Raw genomic sequence first — 20992 nt, forward strand, 5'->3', positions numbered from 1 at the left:
TTTGTAACATGACCGCCACGTGAACCGTTCGTATCACGTGAGGAAGCACCACGTTGTTCATGGGTCACTTACTGCAATGTATCTCTGATGCACTCTTGTCCTACTCTCAGCAAGGGTCGACTAGTATCAAGTCCCGAGGAGGGTAAACTCCAAAGGTGGCACATATAGTTCGGAACTTCATACAAGATGGCCTGCCCTGGCAAGCGAGAGGTTCTTTGTCTCTATCGTTGACTGTCGCCCCCGCTCGATCCACCAGTGGGTCTGTTTCCCCTGACACGACAATGAACAGCAGGTTGGTCGGGTTCCGCGACAGAACTTCAAGGCTATGACTGCTAACCACTAAGCTTCCAAGATTGCCTTTCAGCGCAAACACTTATCCGCAACGAAGCTTTTAACAAAAATATTCACGTGACATTAGCTCGAATGCGAGAACTTCCATGAATGGACGTCTACACAACAAAACCCATGCCGCCGAATTTCTAACGTGGATAACTTCGATGGGGTTGCACCGCCAGCGCGGAACATATGCTTCGTGGTCCGAACATTGGGCTTCCTCAGTGCTTATCGGAGCTGCTTTTGTTCAACCATTGCCTCCTAACTTGAAAACCAAATCTTGACTCTGGTTGTTGTGTTCGCATAAGCAATACTCAACAGGTACTTCTGTCTCAATTCAGCCGCGTTGGGTTTTATACGGTAGGCGTTTCTGCGTACGAAGGAATGCTGCACATGCGGTTTTGTATGAGAGGTTTTGTCGCGGGAAAAGAATTAGTCGTTAACATTTTTGCGTTACAGGAATTGTCAAATAAAAGCTTGGTCGCGGAGAAGTAAGTACCAACTCGTCAGTATCACTTATCACCAATTATAATTTACCCAGTAAGGTCGCTAGCCTACGACAGGTCGCAGTCAAGGCATGGATTCAGCGAAGATGATTTTTAGGGAATCGTTCAATCAGCTGCAACAACGAAGTGTTAGACGAAGCCATACATCTCTGAGATAGTTTCTTAGGCAACACGACAATTGCATTTGCAAATTCCATTGACCTATGGTCACGTATGAAGGTCAGACCAAGGTAAAAAGCAACCTATTTTTCCTCTAAAGCCTGCCTTGAAGTAGTTTCGGCTGCTCATTTGAGTGTATCGATAATATGGACCATGTTATACATCTTCCGTAAACTTCATAAAGGTCAGAGTAAGTCAACGACCTAAAATGACCCAAGTCATCATTTTGTTTTCAGGAACATACCAACTACCGTAATCCTTGATGCTGATTCAAACGTAAAAATCAAGATTGATATTTGTCACCGTCATGATAATTGTCACCATAGCCTTCTAAAGGTCAAATAAGGCGCTTCATCTGTTCTGATAACCAATGATTGGATGACATGTTCGGCTTCGGGTTCCACACTGTAGACCTTGTGCCGATTTTTGTACCTCGCCCTCTTCTTTGTGGAGGTTCGATGCTAGTCTGTGCCTTTAAAAACGATTCCTCCAGACTGACCTGTGCTGAGGGCTAGCAACGTCGAGCCCTTCGGATGGCCAAAATGTCCCGGGCATCTTGCTGGCTCGCTTTGCTCGTTTTGACTTAAAATTAAATTTGGTCATTCGAACATTGACATTGAAGCTGCGGTCTCAGGAATGATCAACTACCTTCGCCGATTTAATAAGTATATCCAGTCCAAACTGAAGCCAATGAACGACCTCCCAAAGAACGAAGCCGTCTGGACGTGGGCTCATCTTCAGCAGCAAGCGCTGATGGAGCAGTTAACCTCCAACGCGCCAATCCTAGCGTTATTTGATCCCGGGAAGGAGACCATTGTCAGCGCTGACGCCAGCTGGTTTGGGATTGGTGGCTGCATACTGGAGCGTCGCGGCCAGCGACTCCAGCCGGCGACATCCTGCAGCCGCACGCTATCAGATGTCGAGAGCCGATGGCACAAGTCGAAACAGAGCCATTGGCAGTAACGTGGACTCGCCCGAAATTTCGCACGTTTCTCAGTGGACTTTCGAAAGTTAAGTTGGAAATGGATCACAAAGCGCTGACTCCGCTCATTAACATCAAGAGCGTGACTGAGCCGCCGTCGAGGTGCCAGTATACGCGGATGCGCGAAGTCGAGATACCTCAGCATTGCGTCAGTGTGATGAGAGACTTGCCTGCAACTCCAAAGAGGCTCGTGAAAATTATAAAGACGCAGCAGGAAGATTCCGTTTCACAGCAAGTGGCACAGCAGATTGTGCACGGCTGGCAAGAATCAGCCAAAGACGAAAACCTGGCTCCCTCTTACGTGCAGAAACGGTCAACCGAGCATCCTTCACATGACATTTGGGCCGCTTAACATGAATGGACAGCGACTTATTGCTGCGACGCTACAGAGGGATATCCTCAACAAGCTGCATGATGACGGCCATTTCGGCCTCAGCAAGTGTGACGAGCGCGCGCGGCGCGCGTAACAGCGTTTGGTGGCCGAACATGCCCAAAGAACTGAAGGAGTACTTCACCTTCTGGCAGAGGAAGGCGCCAACACAATACAGGCAGCCGCTTTTGCCGTCAGTAGTACCAATAACTCAATGGTCGCACGTCGCAACGTGCGACATTTTCTCCCACGACGGCAGGGCTTGCTTAGTTACAGTGGGTATCCTGAGTCGCTACCTAGAGATACAAGAGCTCCCTCAAACCACAAATTCTGAAGGCCTTCTCAACCTCTTAACGGTATTTCTGGTACGCTGAGCTCTGACGGAGGAACACAGCTCACAGCGCCTGAATGCAGGGAGTTGACAACGGCATAAGGATTTACCCACAGACTGTCTGGTCGTTCGCACACACTCAACTAACGGCGCGGCGGAACGCGCAGTGAGAACTGCTAAACGGGTAGTACGGCAGCGTGGTCCGCACCCGACGCGGTTAAACTCGCCAGCCACTCCGATAGATGCAACAGGCATATCACCAGCTCTCCTCCTCATGGGAAGACACCTACGAACCAGGCTCCCATGCACGGCTGCTGCAGATAAGAGGTGAAACGTCGGCAGCAGCACAGACAGTGAGCAAAATGTAGCCGAGCAGAAGGATAGCAGAAGAAAAACAAAATAAAAAACGGGTGACACGATTTAATAGCGCAAGGGTATCCGTGTGCCCTGTCATATATGACGTGTCAAACTGAGAGACAGGAATACATAAAAGCATGCATTCAAACTGCTTGACTTATTTGTGAATGTTTTACCTGCCACTAAATACCTTATTTTATCAGATTAAAACACCTTTTATGCTAATTTCCCGGGGCACTCTTGCTCAATCAGGGGCCCTGCAAGTATGCTCATCATTCGACCGAAAGGCTATATGCTCTTGCTGGGTGGAAGTGAGGAGGGCATGTGTTAACCTGCCGGAATATTCTGGAGCCCTGCCCAGGAACCCTCCAAAATGGTCTCGGTCTTCTTCATGATAGCCAAGACAAATATCCGCATTAGTCATTAGCCATCATCTCATCACACCATTCGCCAGCCGACCAGCCACCACAAGCTGACAAGCCGCAATTAACCCTTGTAGTAAGTGCCGTCCCTGAGTTTGATGTTATGTGATGGCCAACTTAACTTGTTTTGCCATATTTTCCCCAAAATCCCCACTTTGTATGAAGCGTTGTCCTTGATTTCAATGATATTTGGCGACCAACATAGCTTGTTTCGCCATACCTTTTCCGAAACCCTCAGCCACAAAACTTCATCCGTCCCGATAGCTCAGTTGGTTAAGGCGCCTACCCTCTGATTCACTTGTCCTTGGCGGGGTGGTTTCGAGGCGCTTTTGGCGTTCGCAATTTGATCTCGACTGGGATGCCCTGTGCCAGGATGCCCTGAACTGGGCTGCCCTGCGGCGCCAAATTATGCCGCTAGCCTCATATTTTTCATTTCAATAGTGGAGGGGGCGGGGGCAGGGGTCTCAATTTTTATGAACTATAGGGGGGCCGAAACAAAGGCCGACAACCTCCCCCGTTTGGTCTCGCCGGATTTAGCCCTCTTTATTTTGATTGAATGCAATGAATTGCTTTTCACCTCAAGTCACACCTTAAATAATTTATAAAAGTATTTAATTGAAGCAGCATAGAAGTCATGCAGGGTTGTATCCAGGGAGCAGGCACTCGACGCAGACGGCTCTTCTGATCGGCACGTAAAGGCGCCCCTTTAGAGGCCACCTTAGGGCGCCGATGGCGCTCTTCTGTGGCCGTCATGGCAGGCGGCACGCAGTTTGCTCGAGGGGGACGGAGACTGGGTTAGCCATGAAGAGCTTAGGTCATTCCCATATTCCAGAGCTTTCACTTTAGCTTTACAAACCATTGCATGTCTTGCGGCGCTAGGTATGTGAAGTTTATTGCATGGTTTATCCGCTCAGCTGTTACGATTTGTATCTCGTGGTGATAGTAACCATGACTTTTTGTTACAAGAGTGGCACGAGACGCCACTACACAGACAGATCAAAGAAGATAGTATTTGTGTTATGGTCATCTTTTACCCTCTTTTTAGCATTCCAGCCAAAAATATTAGTGGGGCCAAGCAAACATTGGGGGGGGGGGGGAGAGGCCCTCACAAAATAATGCAAATCAACACCCGTGAGGGGTGGGCTCACAGAACAACCACTTCTTGGCGTAGGCCCTGCTCTTAGGACTCTCTCTCTCTCCCTCCCTCCCCCCCCCCCCTCTCTCTCTCTCTCTCTCTCTCTCTCTCTCTCCCCCTTACTGTAGCAGCTGTTGTTCTCATCCCTACATGAGGTCATCATAAGATAAGGACGACTCAAGAAAGGAATAAATTCAAGACCCCTCCTCAAGGAATATTGGGTTCATAAAAACGGCTCACATTACCGTGCCGTAGCACCAAAAGCATTGTGCCTCAGCGATGCTGAAACAGCCGCAAACACGCAAATCATTTCGCTCACGCCGAAAGGTTGTTAAGCGATGAGCTTTTCTGCTGCATCCTACGTCCAACATATTTCGGACGTAAGAAGTACAGCCGCGTTCAGCATACTCTGTTGATTCAGTTAGCTGCGCTCGAACTTTGATTGCCATGCTCTAAGTACGAATGCTAAAAGGCACATAAATAGGAGAAAGTCGCAACCACGTCTAAGTGCTAATTGCAGCAAGATAACACAATTATCATAAAAGCTTTCACATGCCAACTAGTCTCGGATATATGAAACACTTAAAATTTGAAGGCGGCTTTAGTGTATAAAAGACATAAAATATGTCATCCTTCAACCAAAGGACGCTCTTAAATAAGAGTGTCATAGTTATTCTTGTTGTTACCTCACGGTGCAAGGACCCCTGATTTTTATGCATGTCGGAAAGAGTTGCAGTTAGTTCATATATCTCGTCTTTGGAGCAAACAGATGCCTTACCAGCCGTGGACGCAACACCACCCTATAAAAGTTTGAAATGCAACTTATAACACCATGCGGTAAATTGAACTTAAAGTGAAAGCCTATGATGAACGACCAGGCCTTCGAACCAACTAAACTCGAACGAACAGCAGGCTCGGCACTGCAAAAAGTTGTAAGCGGGTTCAGGTTTTTGCACATTTCAATCATACCAAAGAGAGGCATTTTGGAGTGTTGACAACTCCGAAGCTGAACCTAAGAAGCTGAGTTCAGTTGGGTGGAAAATCCGCGATCAGCTAGTCATCATCATTTCAAGTTTAACATAATCAGTTATTAGTTACCTAATTGGAAAATACTATTGGAGACATACGTATACTGCGCTCTTCGTGGAAGCCGAAAAATCCCACCACAGTAATTAAGTGGGAGGTTCGTAGCACAAAAAGGCATGAGAATACGTTGTGTTAGATAATGCGTCTTTACTACGAAATTCAACGAACCTGGCGCGCACATCACATTGATCACACTTATGACGAAACTGGCACAGAGTCGCTCCGTTTCTCTGCCTTTAACTCCATCAGAATGTAACAGATCCCAGCGTCAATGAAATGCCAATTAGCCGGTAAATTTACGAGCGTATGCCATGGTCTGTCCCGATGACACTATGCTCCCAAGTATCATGCGTGAAAGGCACAGATGCAGTTTTGGGGACTTAATCATGCCTGAAATGATGTCGCATTTTATTTACATCACTGCATCAAGAGGAGTCATTCACTGACACTTGATGATGGAGCCCGAATACGGTAAGCTGAAGAACCGGCTTGGTTCTAGAATCTGGGGTATATGTTTTTACACATTTGCGTCATGCACATTCGTATCTTTTCATTCAAACAAGTCGGCCAATCAATATATATGCTGCTTTTTGTAAAGTTGTATTTGCGACAATCATTGCTTTTGATGTCAGAGCATGCACAAAACAAGCTAGCAGCTTGAAAAAATATGTAATGCATCTGTAACGAATGGTAAATACCGTAGTTCATTTGACATGCCTTTTTAGTGTGGTCAGTCTGTGTTTCCATTTACGTATGTTGTCAGCTCTGTGATTTTTAGCAGTTTCACTGGAATCGAATATCCGAATTGCTTTCCTGATATGCCGTTAACGACCACCCTCTGTTTGCACATCTTTGCGACAACATTGTTTACTGGTTAAACACGAATGAAGGCTATACACTTGTCTGAAAATGGTTAATGCAACACCTTGCGTGTCTAGAATAGTTACACACGAACGCTATGTATGCTTACTTGTCACGTCCAGACACAGTAAGCGGACCTCACATGCGACTAAAGGTGACAAGATATAAACGATCCTGCGTTGACGCAATGGTAAAGAGCAAAATGCTTTCGAACCGTCTGATAATAAATTTACGTACTTTTCAGTGCTACGCCGACCCACTGTGCGAGAGAGGACCATCAAAGTCATCCACTTAAGTGCACGCTTCTGCGTCATTGCGTTGTGCATTGGTTTACTATGCACTATTTTGCAAAATTCCGAACGGAGATATGAAGAGCACGATGATGCCCAGGTAAATATGATCTGCCATCATGTGAATCTCTCTAGGTTGATGTAGACTTCAGTTTCTGGTTTCTTTTTTTCTGTATTACCGTGAATAGGTTGAATGAATTAATCGGTAATGGTTCCGAATCAAGTTGTGGTCATGGAAAAGCTACAAGAATCCTCATGGAAACCGCAAATTGTGGTCATGGCATGGTGTGGTATTTTGGTTTTATGGAATTTGGACAGGAAACTTCGCAACACGTGGCTGCTCCAGAGAGCAGTGATCAATGTGATGCAATATTTTCTTCCCAAGAGACTTTTCCGTGAAAAAAGACCATTCGGATAGCCGAAAAAGTCCTCCGAGATGTCACTCAGATCTGAAAGAGACAACCGGAGGGGTCCCAAATTACAGACACGCATACAATGTTGCGTGCTCCCCTCGACGAAATCACGGTAGTGAGCCTAGGATCTGCACTGATCTCATGACAGAGCCAGCGAAGGCCGAAAAGAAGAGAGAGTACAAAAAGGAATATCTCATGAACAACGAGGCAATCGCCACCACATCCTTCCCCTCGCTCCGTTCGCCATCCATCCTTCGCTCCATTGGCACATTTGAGCCCATGTCCAAGGAGCCCAGGGCATACTGTTTCCATTCTGAATGTTCTAAGAACCTTAGCGGAAAAAGCTTCTGGTGGTCACCTGGCAGGAATAGAGATAGGATCGCGACGAGCACGAGTGATCAACTCTAGGGTAGGGTTGGTTCTCAGAAGACGTTTTGCGGGCCTTTCCTGGGAAATTATTCCTACAAGCTATATTGGAATCCCTGGTCAAAGCAGTCAGTTTGAGTCTTCACTGCCCTTCTCAGGCCACATTTTCTGCCCAAGAGGCCTTTCCATGGAAAAGGACCATTCGGGTGCTCGAGAAAGTCCCATATGGTCCCCCTCAGATCTGAATGAGGCAAGTCAGCCAATCGCTCTTCGTTTGATCAGCTTACGTCAGCATGGGGTCTGGAAGAGGTTCTGATTGGCTTCAAGGACTGGCCCGTTTGAAGTGGACCCCTGTTAGAGGTAGGTTGGCTCATGGGTATGTTTCTACTCAGGTGCCCGCTTACCACTACTCCCAAACCAATACCAGGGGACCCGAGATTCCTCCCCCCCCCCCTCAGGAGGAATATCTTTGTACCAAAGAGACCTAGCCACCTGGCCCCTCCTGCTCTGCTCCCCAAAGCCTCACTCAGGACAGCCCTCTTTGAGGTGGGCCCTTACAGATGTGGAAGGTTGAATGCCGACCAGGCGAAAACCAGTGTGCCCTACCCCTTTAAAGAAAATATTCCACATTTTTAAGATACTGAAGCAAGCATGAGCTATGATGAAATAACCTCACTTATAAGCATTGGTGTACTTTTAAGTGAAAAAGACGGCTTCGGACAACACAATTTATCTGTTTAGTAATTATGTCCTTGAATACGTCATTGTTTGATTGCGTCGTCATACCTTACACTGTCTGTGACGGGGTATTCCACCTTCGGGCGACAAAAGAGTTCAACGGAGCGGAAAGAAACTAAAGGAATAGGACTTTGGATCCCCAGACAGTAAGCTTGACTCCGGCAATTTGCACTCCCTTAAATGAAGGCGATATATTCTTGCAAGCGGTATGCATGGATTTGTTGAGACACATATATAGAATTGCTGTCATGTTCATTTATTTGAGATACAAGCGCCACCTAAGTCTGCAAGCTTCAGAAAAAGAAAAAGTTTTTTTTCAAAAGTCTTTTTCTTTTCTTCGTTTCAAGAAAAAAGTCTCATCGCCAGAGACATGGCGTACTTGGTATTTTTGGCACCATAGATGGACATCTACCGAAACATGGAAAATCCTCACATGGCGCAACGGCACTGTAAGGTTAATTTAAAGGGTCCTGAAAGCTTTGGCACCTGGTTGTGAAGCTGTATGTGGCAAGGTATTTCAACGTACTCTGACAAAGGGCAGGTCATTGTTCTCGTAATAGGATTTATTGAAATACAATGCTGCCAGATGGCCTCACGACCTTTTGGCATCGCCTTTCCAGATTTGTGATACATAGGCAAGCCATGAAAAGTAATAAATCAAGTTTCTCATGATCTGAGCAGGCGCGCAGCCTAAAAGTAATCTTAAGAGAGAGCCGGATGCCTTCGACGGTCCTGTCTCATGAGACTGAGCTTCCTGTGACGACCCCTTTTTACCGTCCGCTGCTGCCCATGCTCGCATGGATCCCGGAGAAGCCTGCATGTGATTTTTGTGCTCTAAAGTTAAAGAGGCGCAGTGGGGTGGTCATTGGGAGCTTTGAAGGGGCTTTAGAGCCATTCCCCGCTTCTGGAGATCGCGAGTGCCTCTCCGCTAATTCTACCAGTTTAAGACACCCGTAGGGTTTCTTAAGCATAAAAACGGCCCCTGAGCCATCAAAACAGGATCCCAAGCCGAGCAACGTATCTCTAATTATAAAATTATAGCCCTATTTCTATTATGTATTTGCTCCACTGGAGATCGTCTTAATACACCTGAATCTTAAGCGAGGGCTGCTCGGATTTCAAGACTCTCAGAAAAAGACACTTACCAAAACGAAAAACAACGGCAAAAAGGAGCCCTTTGACTGGAAGGACCCACATGGCTCGATTGGTGCCGTCCTGGACAAAGCCTGAATACGCCACTAAAGAAGCGTGGCCCCTCGGGCCCGAGACGGTCTTCATTGAAGTTCAAAACTCTGCGAGGGGCCGTGTTTTGCAGGCCAAAAATTTCGCAAGCAGGGCCTCTTTGGACCCATGTGAGGCCTCTTTTGGATTAAAGAATTTCAGGAGGACCCCGCATTTTGCCCACCTTCTTCCCAAAGCTGGGGGACGGCAACCCATGTTGGGAGGAGAGGGGGGGGGGGGGGGCTTCAGTCTCCCGCCAACTGAATAGAAAGCTACACCCCTGTTTAAAATAATATCACGGCAGCAAATGTGAAACAAGGGTGGCTTAAACGGTGTTGCATTCTTGCTTTTAAAGACAGTTCTTATTTCTAAAATCTAGAATTGACGAACATCTACAACGATCAGAATACTCAAAACGAATATATCTGAAAGAACACCTGTACATGGAATGTGAAGAGAGAATACATCTGAAAAACGTCTGAATCTAGGATTTTTGGAAGATATTAAAAAGAATGTATGGGAGCAGCATTCACAATTTTTCATATGCAACACCAGCCCCTGACTTTTTGAATGCGCTGAAGGCGAGCAGTCATCAGGATGGCGCCCAAGTCCCCATAATGTCACCGTAAGACGCATGGTGTGAATCGCCGCTCTGGCGCTCTTATTGAACCTAAGACGTTCCTGGGAATGAAAACTTCCAAGTTCTGACACAATTTTACAGTTGAAATACTAATCAGCACTGTGCTAACACGTTGTCAGTTTTCGCTTTTTTATCCTGAAAATTCACGGGGTTCATGCGCTGTTTTAGTTGCATTCATTTAATCCGATATCTTGCATTCGAACGTTTTCCGCATACGGCGCCAAATGTAGCTTTCTGGAGGCTCTGTTAGTGGAAAATCAGCATGACGCAGTATAACAGCGCCTTGGCCCACCTCAATGACAACGTACGGAGACGAGAAGAACACGCTGTCGTGGCGACCAGACTGGAGGTATTTGTTTGATAAAATGAAAATATACATTTCTGACCCATTCTCATCATAAAGTGAGCTCAACTGCCATGGACTGATATGCTGTGAATCTCCTCTTCCACTTACCGAAGAATTCGTGGTTGTCCGCACGCTCTTTTGTATCGAAACCTGGAAGTGAAGATTCTTTGTGAGAGCAGGTGATCTTTGTATAATCCCCATAGATCTTAACGGAAAACTAGGGCCTCGAGAGTGAAAAATGTGCTATACGAATACAAAATCATATTAATGTGTCATAATAGTTCGGAGAATCCAGAATGACGGTAGTTTGGGATTCATTATGCCAGCTAATGCCGAGGATTTTCCACACCCGAAGCACAAAAAAAAATGTTCTTAATCCTAACATTCTGGGAGCAAATGGCGCAAAGTACAAGGTGAGCGCCAAAAATTCCTCTTCCATCTTATCAGCCAGGTGTACGCGATAAAAGCAAGAGGCGTGTGTTAAAGTTGTGCTGTTGAACATGATTAACGGCACTTGTTAGCATACAAAACAGTTAAAGACAATAATTTCACAGGGTGTGTTGACCTGCAAGTGAACTTACTTTGACAAAGTTTGAGGTTCCTAGGTCAAGACCTTTGGGTCAAATAAGATCAAATACTTAAGATAAGGTCAAGCTCCAAATTGGTGTCAAAGTGACTCAAAACCTAGATAGGTATTCTAAGGAAAAGGTCACTGGTGCTCAGTTAAGGTAAGTGACCTTGTTTGACCTTTCACAAGTCATGGCGATCAAAATCATACAAGAACGCTTTGATTTTTGCACTTCAGTGAACGTCAAATATTACGCTAGACAGTATGATCCTAAAACGAAATGATCACCTGGGTTGTGTTAGGTCAGTGACCTATTCAGACCTTTAAGAAGCCCGTGGAAGGCTGAAATGCGATTCCTGTTATCCATGCTCACTTTTCAGCCTGAAATGTGTCATTTTGTAATTTAATAAGGGTCCTAATTGGGCTTACCAAAGGCCTTTTCCAGACGTGAGAGAGCCCTTTCTATGTTCACGATAAACTCCACCCAGGCCTGACACGGACGTTTCTGAGCTTATGAAGGGCATTCCCTGTTCAGAAACGGGTCTTTTGAGCCCACATTGGGCCTTTTCAGTCTGATCGGAAAGCTCTAGACATCACAATATTTCTATTGAGTAAATATGCTCCTCAATACGCTAGCGTTTGATTCCGTTAACGTACTTTGCACACAATTGATAGAGAGGCAATTGACAGTTATATCTGGACAGAGAGTCAGTTATACCTGGAGATCGTGCCCACGACCGTCGCGTATGAACGAATCGACGATTACATTGTTCTTGGCCCTGGTCGCTTCATAGCTATCGGAATTGCAGAATCTGAATGGTGTTGTTACGGCGTTATGGACCGCCTGGGTGACCTTGAAATACTCTTCCCCGAAATAGCCCGCAAGTCCTCGCTTGATTTTAGCTCAGAAAATGGACCGGTTTAAGCCTTAAGGAGGGCAGGGCTGTAAGCTGCACCAAGTGATCTTCAAGATTACTATTTCAGTTCGAAACCACAGACAAATGTGGAGCACTCCCTTCAAGATGGGCTCTCTATACCTTCCGTGATTACACATAATAGCCAAATCTCTTTCACAAATCCGACCACCTATTTAGGCCACCTGAAATCTGGGGCAAAATATTGTGTTGGCCTTTACCTCATGCATCGAGGGCAGTTTGCCCAGCGGATGCCACCACTGGCTTTCTGATCCTACAATGAGTCCATTCCGGACCAGAGCTGGGCCCTTTCCAGATCCCAACAATGAGATAAGTCTTTTTGAAATTAAGTTCCCCATTTATCAGCCTTGCTGGGTCCCTACCTGACTTGGGACGAGTCGTTTCTAAATTTATGATGTATCCTTTTCAGACCTGAGAGCCCCTCTCAGGCGTGCTTAAACGCCTGAGAGGGCGTGCCTGAGAGGGGGTCCTCTCAGACCTGAGAGGACCCCCTCTCAGGCTGAGAGAGGGCCCTCTCTCAGCCTGCGGTGGGCGTTTTTCATGACCTGAGACGGACCCTTTTTGACCTTACGAGAGCCTTTTCTAGACCAGAGAGGGCCCCTACCACGTCAGAAGTGACATGAATATTTTCTGGCCTCGAAATATAACGTTTCCAGCCTAAGATTGGCCCTTCGCGGACTCGAAACGATTCCCTTCTGGGTTCAAGATAGCCCTTTCGGGCCCAGACATGGGTCCTTCAAGTTTGGTTTGGGGATACAGTAAGCCAGTACTATCACATACTCGTGGACTCCGTCTAGACCACCTGAAATGATGGGGGGGGGGGCAAAAGTTAGTTTTGCCACACCTCAAAAGATCGGGGACACTTCTATCACGCTGCCAGCTCCCCCCCCCCCTCCCCATGATTCGCCGCCCCTGCAATGCGACGAGCTCGCTCTATTTTATCTCAATTTAAGCACGTCGTGGGTATACATTAGACGCCTCACTTTTTTAGCACAACGTTGCCTGCTTTCGACGTGCATCCGATGCACTGAAAAAGTTCGTGTGAACAGACCATTAGTGCCAGGCTTGTATGTCACGATACAGGCCATTCAAATGTCCAAACTAACCCTACATGATATTGCACGAGGTAGTGTAAGTCCTGGTTTAAAGAGAATGAGAATTGACTGGCTTACATTGCTTATGGCTTATGTTGGATCTCGAATGGTTTGGTCGTGGCAAAATCCCTTCGCTGATGCTGAAAAAGATTGCCTCTCCATCCTCGCTACACAGTAGCGTGCGTGCAGCGAGGTTTATAGCATTCGCAATACTGACAGCTAGTAATGTAAACTGATAGCTAACAGCAATGTGCTGAGATCTGTCCTGAAGCCTTCTGTCAGGCACGTTTTGTTGTGTCAGCAGCAGAAAAATATGCCTTGTTGCAGCTAACCACAACCGTGATTTCTGCCTTTTTACAGGTGTACACTGCAACAGAAACAGTTGATAAAACAAGACTTGAAATCACCGTCTGCCCATTCCCAGCAATTGAACCATCGAAGATATTGAATTTTGGTCGCTATTACAAGATCGCTACCAATGTCGATTTTAACACATTTGATATGGAAAATTCACTTTCTGGCGATGATTTGAAGCTCGCAGTTTCATGCCTTGAAAAGAATCACTTTGTGCATGAGAAAGATACATTCTTGCATAAAATGGAATTTCTCCGGAACAATTGGAATAACACGACGTGCTCACATATCGCGCCGGATAAAGCTATTGAAGGATACACATTTAGGAAAACATTTAACGGATTCTCATTTTTCGGTCTCTCGGAAGAAATGCAAATAGACGAATTCGATGCAGTTTACAGACATATTGACCTATTGCGATATGACAATACCACCGTACAAGAGCTCTTGGAGTTTTCGGCTCAAGACCTACACAAGCTGATGATATCGGATTTTGGACAAAATAATCAAGGTAATTTCAGCAGCCCGTCACAAAAAATTACAGTGCAAAGTAAAGTCTTAAGTTTTGGACCAAACTGCCGAAGATATATCCAATCCAAGAGTCATAAAATACTGCATCAACGGTACCAACTGAAGCTTATTTTGAGAAGGTAAGTCGTACGCAATCAATCGCAACTTAGTATTTCAATAGTGCCGTTGCCATCAACACATTACTCGATTGCTGTAATAAATCAAATATGCTTCTTGTAATAAATACGTCGTTTTGCTAACGCGGATGGCTTGCTTCATCCGCGCGATATGTTTGCAGAAGTTCCCGGCTTCCAGTCCTTTATGTGCACAAGTTAGGCTACCAGTGTCGCTCATTTCATCACGTTAACAACGTTAGGATTATAAGTGTAAGCTTTTACACGTATCCGCTTCCTAATGAGTGTCGTGATTTGTTGTGTTGTGGATATCAAGATCATTTCACTCGCTTGCGCCATGTAGGAGCTATGCGTACTTTGCCCACAAAAATACCATAAATCGTAAGGCCCCATCACAGAGACGTTCGGAATATCGCCTGGGCAACAACAAATTGTTACACTTTCAGCAGTGCATTCCAAAGGTGGGCATCGACGATCGATTGCCGCCAGCAAACTACCTTGGGGATTGGGCTCACAAAAGTTCCCTTTTCGGCTAAATACAAAGACGGCTGCTCCATGTCGAAACCGACTGTTATCAGCCTCAGCTGTTTACTAACACACAAGTAATCAAACGAATTTTTGGCCTCGGAGGATCGTTGGATCATATATTGGTATAAGCTTTGACGGTGGAAGTATATCCACCCTAACCTGATTTCCTAGGCACTCATGTGGATATTGTATTTTGTGGCATGCTACGAACATACACATGGGACACGATCGGTGCATCCTGAGAAAATTATGTACCAGTTATCCTATATATGTTCGATATCCTTTATGGTTGCTTTAGGCATGGTTAAAAACTTTGTGGTTTGTCTTTGTAGTATTGATAGAATCAAAAATGGTGTATTCAATATCACTGATATGTTCAACAGTATCATATCTTTAAACGTTGCAAGGTCATATGGCATCTTCGAAGACACACAAATAGCACATGGGTTAAGTTGAGAGCTTGAGTTTTTCCACTGCATCTTTATGAGGTATTTTGAGCGAGCGGCGAAGACATGTGACCCCAGAATAAGGGGAGGGGTTAATCATTTTTATCGCCATGAGGCCGTTGTTTAAACGTGTGTGAAATACATCAGCAATGGCACAACACACTACCGAGACACGTAATCCCAATGATATCAACGATGTGTTACGTCTTCACCCAGTAACTCAAGAGCTGTACGATAATTTGTTTGCTTAGAGATCGGGATAATTCATCGATACTTACACGTCTCCAAGTTTAGATCTGTCATTGCATGTCTGAAGGGTATCAGTGTTGTCCTTCAGCTGCTGTCCTGTAAATATCCCGTCATGTTCGTGTCGCATGTAGTACAGAGGTTCCCCGCCGCAGAAGCGCATTGTCAGACGTCCTGAGCGTGTCAGCTTGCACGCTTAAGACATTGTTCCTACTGGACAGGATGACATTTAGAATTGGTACACATGAGAGAACCGCCTAGGTTGATACGGTGCTAAGGGGATTGCAGGCACTAACGTACCCTTGGCACCGACTAGCGAAGCAATCTAAACGGTTATCAGTGCATTGGGGCCGTATGATAGCAGACGAATGTCCCATTTCGGAGACGGCCGAATGCTAAAATGAGTGAAAAGGACCATGCTTTGAGTCATGAAAAGTTAGTTCAGACAATCGTGCTCTCGGATTTCGTTTCTTTTTCGGAAAGGCAACGTACGAAAACTGGTATCTCCAGAATACAATGTTAAGAACTGATTATATGCGATATTGGACCGATGACCTTTGATGTTATCATTAATTAACTCTTAGTCATTAATCAACTCTTTGCGATCGCAAAAATAGATACGTTGATATCATTTTGTGCATGACCATGGGTGCTAAAATGTTAGGAACACATCACTGCCAACTCCATTTATGAAAAAGCCTCGGGTGATAGCTCATTATCCATACGTCCGAGGGACCTAAGATTGCGCCAGGTGATTTCTCCACATCAGTTAAAACCAAGCGCTAATTCTCAACACAATGTGAGGCATGAGCGTGTCGAATTACCATGGTGGTGCTGTGCTGAGTGGAAGAGCACACCAAACGTGGTAAAACATAGCTACCTGTTCGCTTGCGACGGGGTATGACATCTTTGCATTTCATTTTCATAAGTCATTGTGCCAATCATGAAAGAAAATGAAATGTTGTTTTTGTGTGTTCTGCTCAAATCTCGCTTTTTCGCCGCTTGGTTTTTCGGTCACACGCGGGGAAATATTTACTTATCTCGCCTTCGGAGCTGTGAAGACTCCATTCCTCATTGCAACTTCAGACTGTTCGGCTCTCAGCAGCGAGAAATGCCTTATTCAAAATCGTAGCATGTATATGTATATGGATTGCAATGTGATGTGTGTGGTTATAGTAGACACCTTTACCTAAGCTCAAATAATATAATATTTTTCCGCAAGGTTTTCTTCTAAGCGTGCGTTATCAATATTAAAATGCTGAGGAACCAACTTTGGGATGCAAAAAGGTGTTCCGAATTAAATGGGAGTCCTATCAATAAGAGCGATTGAACTTTGTCTTAAAATAGAGGTAAATTTACCTATCCTAGCACGCACATTGTGGGGCGAGGTATGGGAGTGGGACTCACTCCACCCACTCCACTTGTTTGTTAAGATCTCCGGAGTGAACCAGCAGACTCTCACAATGGTTTGCCGACAAGTAATTTAAACCCCAAACGCGTTGTTTAAGCCTCGCGCTGACACACCGTTTTTCATAACGCGGTCTGGTAGAGGGTGGGGGGGGGGGGGGGGGGGGGAGGCGGGTCGATAGGATCACCTGTCATTTCCAAACTAAGAGAGATAGAACTTAGAAGCAAAAACGGTAGATTGGTCTCAAAGAGGTCTCACGATTAGTAATAGGTTTTAAAGTGCTTGGCCAATAATTACAAAGGCTATACTGGACCAGCGAGGTTAGCTCAGGTCGATTTCCTAACAGGTCAATGCCAGTTGGATAATCTACGCTAACCTGATGATGGCCACAAGCACAAATACTACGATGCGAATCATGTGATTTTGGTAAGTTGTCCGCTAAACATTCAGAAAACGTGCTTTCTTCTCTCATGTAGCAAATGGTGTTTGCGTTTCATTCACTACAATTTGCACACTTCAGCTGCTATATAATTATTTTCAAAGGTCATTACGCTTGGCTGTATGGCCACCCGGCTGGGCAGCCAATTGGCCGACCAACGACATGCAATGCGGCATAACTTGTTAATACATAAGCTTCATATTACTGCATAGTGTACATAGCATCTGTATCACATCGTACACCATGACAAAAATGCGGGAGAGTTCCATCACAGCACACGTAAACGCATTGCAGCGATTGACAAGAATGACAGTCCGAATAACAAAAAAAACGTTCTAAGTTTGACATGTGTCACCTCATATGGCCTTCAATATATTGATGTAGGATAATGAATGTTTCACACAACATAGCTCGTTACAGCACCCATCTATCTTGGGAGTTTCTTCACTTAACCTTTTGCGGTTCTTGAGATGGCCAGGGGGCGGGATCATCCGCCCCCCCCCCCCCCACACACACACCCTACAGTCCGCTACACTCTCTGAGCATTTGTTGAGGTGAGGAGAATCAGTCACTCATGTGTATGATAATAATTTTGATCATCTTAACAGTTAACGCAACATGATCTTGTTTCAGGACAACAGAGAGCTACTTGTTGGTGTTCATCAATACGTTTCAAGAATTTAGTGATCTGCCGGTTGCTTCCATATTACGCCCTTATCGGATTCCAATGGACAAAGACACTGTTCTCCACATTCGCAGAAGTAAGTCCTTTTCTTTATTCACCACCTGATAATTCCAGTTACAAACAGTGCTTAAATCCTACGACAGCATGATTGTCTGATCTCAAACACTGCATTTTCTTCATTTTAGGAAGCCAATATGACGTATCGATTTACAACGTGCGCATCTTGGCAAAAAACAAATCAGTGCTGCCACCGATACCAGGGATATGCTAATTACAGATATCTCCGAGTCTTCCATGCCATATGAAAGTCATATATCGATTCCTACGATGAATAATTTATCCAAGAATCACCACTATATTCGCAAATTAGGATTTCGTGGACACAGCATGAGCAGTTTAATACCATCTTTAACATCAACACCTCCCCAGATGTATTTATGTTGCTACGTTTGTTTCCAGTTGAGAAGACAACACAAGATGGGGAATGTAGATCATATGGACGTAACGAATCTAGGGCTAAATGTGTAGAATTATGCCTTTTGAAGGAGATGGTCAACCATGAAGATTCGGTCTGTGTGGTGCCCTGGATGAAGAGGGATGGCGTTTACGAGGATATACGAAAGAAGAAATTATGCGATTCCCTTGAAAGTAAGTGGATTAAAAAGTGCACTGTATTTTCTCAATTAGGCTCTCATTTCGCGTTTTCATGTTTTCGTGATGAAGTGTATTGCAGTATCAAGGATTGCATTGCTGGGGCTGAGGATGCCAGCATCTGTAAAAAGAGAAATTTGATGCAGATACGGTTTCAGCATCACAGCTTTAGTAAAGCAATCTGTGGAGCTGTAAACTTCTCCACACGGACTGATTACAATGTATCATAAGAAGACGATAATAGGCAAAGAATGCACACCTAGCATGTTTCAAGTGAATGGCTTTGCTTCTTCCATACTTCTAGCCTTTCAAATGTCGATATCTTTACATTACTTTGAGTGGCCACGAGGCATTGTCCTAATCCCCATTCGTAAGGACCAGATACATGCTTATAGGCACTTCCGCTACAAACCTGGCGCAGAAATGGAAACAGAGACATTGTCCTAATATTCACTCAGCAGGACCGGATGCATACTTATAGACACTTCTATAACAAAGTTGATACATAAATGGTACGGAGACATGCCTGTAAGATTCGATGCAGTATTTCAACTCTCGCCGTGGTTTGCTGATTGGCCATCCCTGCCGTTTCCAAACTGAGACATATAGCTTAGCGGAAGACACCGATGGATTGGTCTCAAAGGGACCTCACGACTGGTAGTAAGTTTTAATGTTGCTAGGTCAACATATGATCCGATTATGGCAAGTCAAAGTTCACATTTTTCCGAACATCGCACTTTTCAGTTTTACAATTTCATACACACGACTGGAGATCATGTGGAGGTCGAGACATCCGGGCCCCCTCCGAACCCCGGAAAGCCAAAAATCTGGGAGTGGGGTTAAGCGAGTCTAAGAGCCACTTTGTGAGCATCCTATTCGACTCACGTAGGTGGAAGAAAACTGAACGTATTGAATGAAAAAACAATCCCTTCAGAACACCGAGGAGACCTCGGAGCCAAAAGACCTTTTTGGCTGCCCAGCGGTCGTATTGCCTGCTCAGAGTTCTGTATGCTAACGGCCCCTCTGGCCGCTGATCGGCTGTTTTAATTGTCCATGGCCTGCCGGGCTACTGAGGGACTATTCGAGCTTTTAGGAAGTCCCTGACCAGTTGCATCCTCCTGTGACTGCTTGGGGAGATAGGGACGGAACCCTGAATAGCAGAGGGCGTTTTGTGTTAGTCGGCGCTCTCCGACAACAAAAGGAGATATGCAGGGAGCTACAGTAAGGCAGCGGAAGTACCCCGTGTTAGCCAGGGGACCAGCATCGAACAGCGGCTCACCGCCCGTTTTATCCAGCGCCCAAGCACGACGGACTGGGTTCCGTGGGGAAGTGGCGTCGATCCAGGGTCAACCGTCCCGGTCATAGGATGAGACCAGTGTGTCGCGTATCCCTCTGAAGGCCTCCGGATCAATTAGGGATCCGGATCTGAGCGCTCCGGTCATCATATCACCAGAATGGTAGCCGGTCGGCAGCCCGAAATGGGACGGAAAGACACTTCAGCCTCCAATGGAAAATACATTGCACCATCTAGTCTTGGCTGAAGGCTCTATTGGGGTTTGGATGGGAAAGGGGGGGAGGGGGATGGTGAGCGGCCTCGAATCCTATGACGGGGCTCTTTTCGGCCCGCGCGGTGCGGACAGATAAATGGTCATACGTATGAGAAGAGCCAACGGAAATATTTGCCGAACAGAAGTTCAGACAGTACCACAACAGCCTGCGGCTGCCCAGAAAGCCCCATCTGATAAGCCCGTGAGCCCCCGTGACCTGGGCAGTCAATGTGACCCCCTAAGCAGCCGAAAAGTTCTCGAGTACTTCTGAAGTCTTCTTAGCATCCAGCAGGGAGCTTAAAAGGTCGCGGTGCTCCAAGTAGATACAAGGGCCATTAAGAACCAGAGTGCCCATGGTGGCCAGAAACTCCCCGACCGGGCGAATTCCTGGCCACTTTACGCTGGTCGGGCCCTGACTTAATGAGGGGCCCCTTTGTCGGTCAAGTGCGCAGAGTGCCTAGTAGAGGATCTTGTGCTGGAAATTGGACCCAACTCTGCCAAGGGAATTATCGATGTTACCCAACGAGGGCTCCGAAGGACCCCTCTGGACGGACGATTAGGGCCCCGAGTTGGCCGGAAGCAGTGTTCGAAGAGGTCCAGAGGACTGACTGGAAGTTGTATTAAAGGGCTGGCGCGTAGTGCTGGATCCTCAGATGTCAGTTAGAGCGCCCTTTGCGCCGACCTGGGGCCCTCTGACTCAATGAGGGCCTCTTCATCGGTCAGGCATCAGCGGCACCGAGCAGTCGGTTTCGTATCGGTCTGAGCGCTGTGGGCCCATTTCACAAATCTAGATAAGGAGCTATGAGACCTCGCAATGGTAGTCCATAATGAGACAATGAAAGAGCCCTGTGTCAGTCTGGAGCCAGTACCGAACGGGTCCTCCGCGCCATT

At 46.0% G+C, this 20992-nt stretch overlaps 2 long non-coding RNA genes across 2 annotated transcripts; both read left to right on the plus strand.

Annotated features, from left to right (window-relative positions):
* The first annotated feature begins 5888 nt into the window (after positions 1-5888).
* Positions 5889-13670, plus strand: LOC119107836 (uncharacterized). Its single transcript, XR_005095280.1, has 3 exons — positions 5889-6152; positions 6787-6932; positions 13514-13670. It is a non-coding gene; the product is annotated as an uncharacterized LOC119107836 (long non-coding RNA).
* Positions 13671-13695: 25 nt separating this feature from the next.
* Positions 13696-18422, plus strand: LOC119107838 (uncharacterized). Its single transcript, XR_005095281.1, has 3 exons — positions 13696-14157; positions 17852-17979; positions 18363-18422. It is a non-coding gene; the product is annotated as an uncharacterized LOC119107838 (long non-coding RNA).
* Positions 18423-20992: the final 2570 nt, after the last annotated feature.

Source organism: Pollicipes pollicipes, unplaced genomic scaffold (genome assembly GCF_011947565.3).
Source record: "Pollicipes pollicipes isolate AB1234 unplaced genomic scaffold, Ppol_2.1 Scaffold_6686;HRSCAF=7923_pilon_pilon_pilon, whole genome shotgun sequence".
NCBI classification, from domain to species: domain Eukaryota; kingdom Metazoa; phylum Arthropoda; class Thecostraca; order Pollicipedomorpha; family Pollicipedidae; genus Pollicipes; species Pollicipes pollicipes.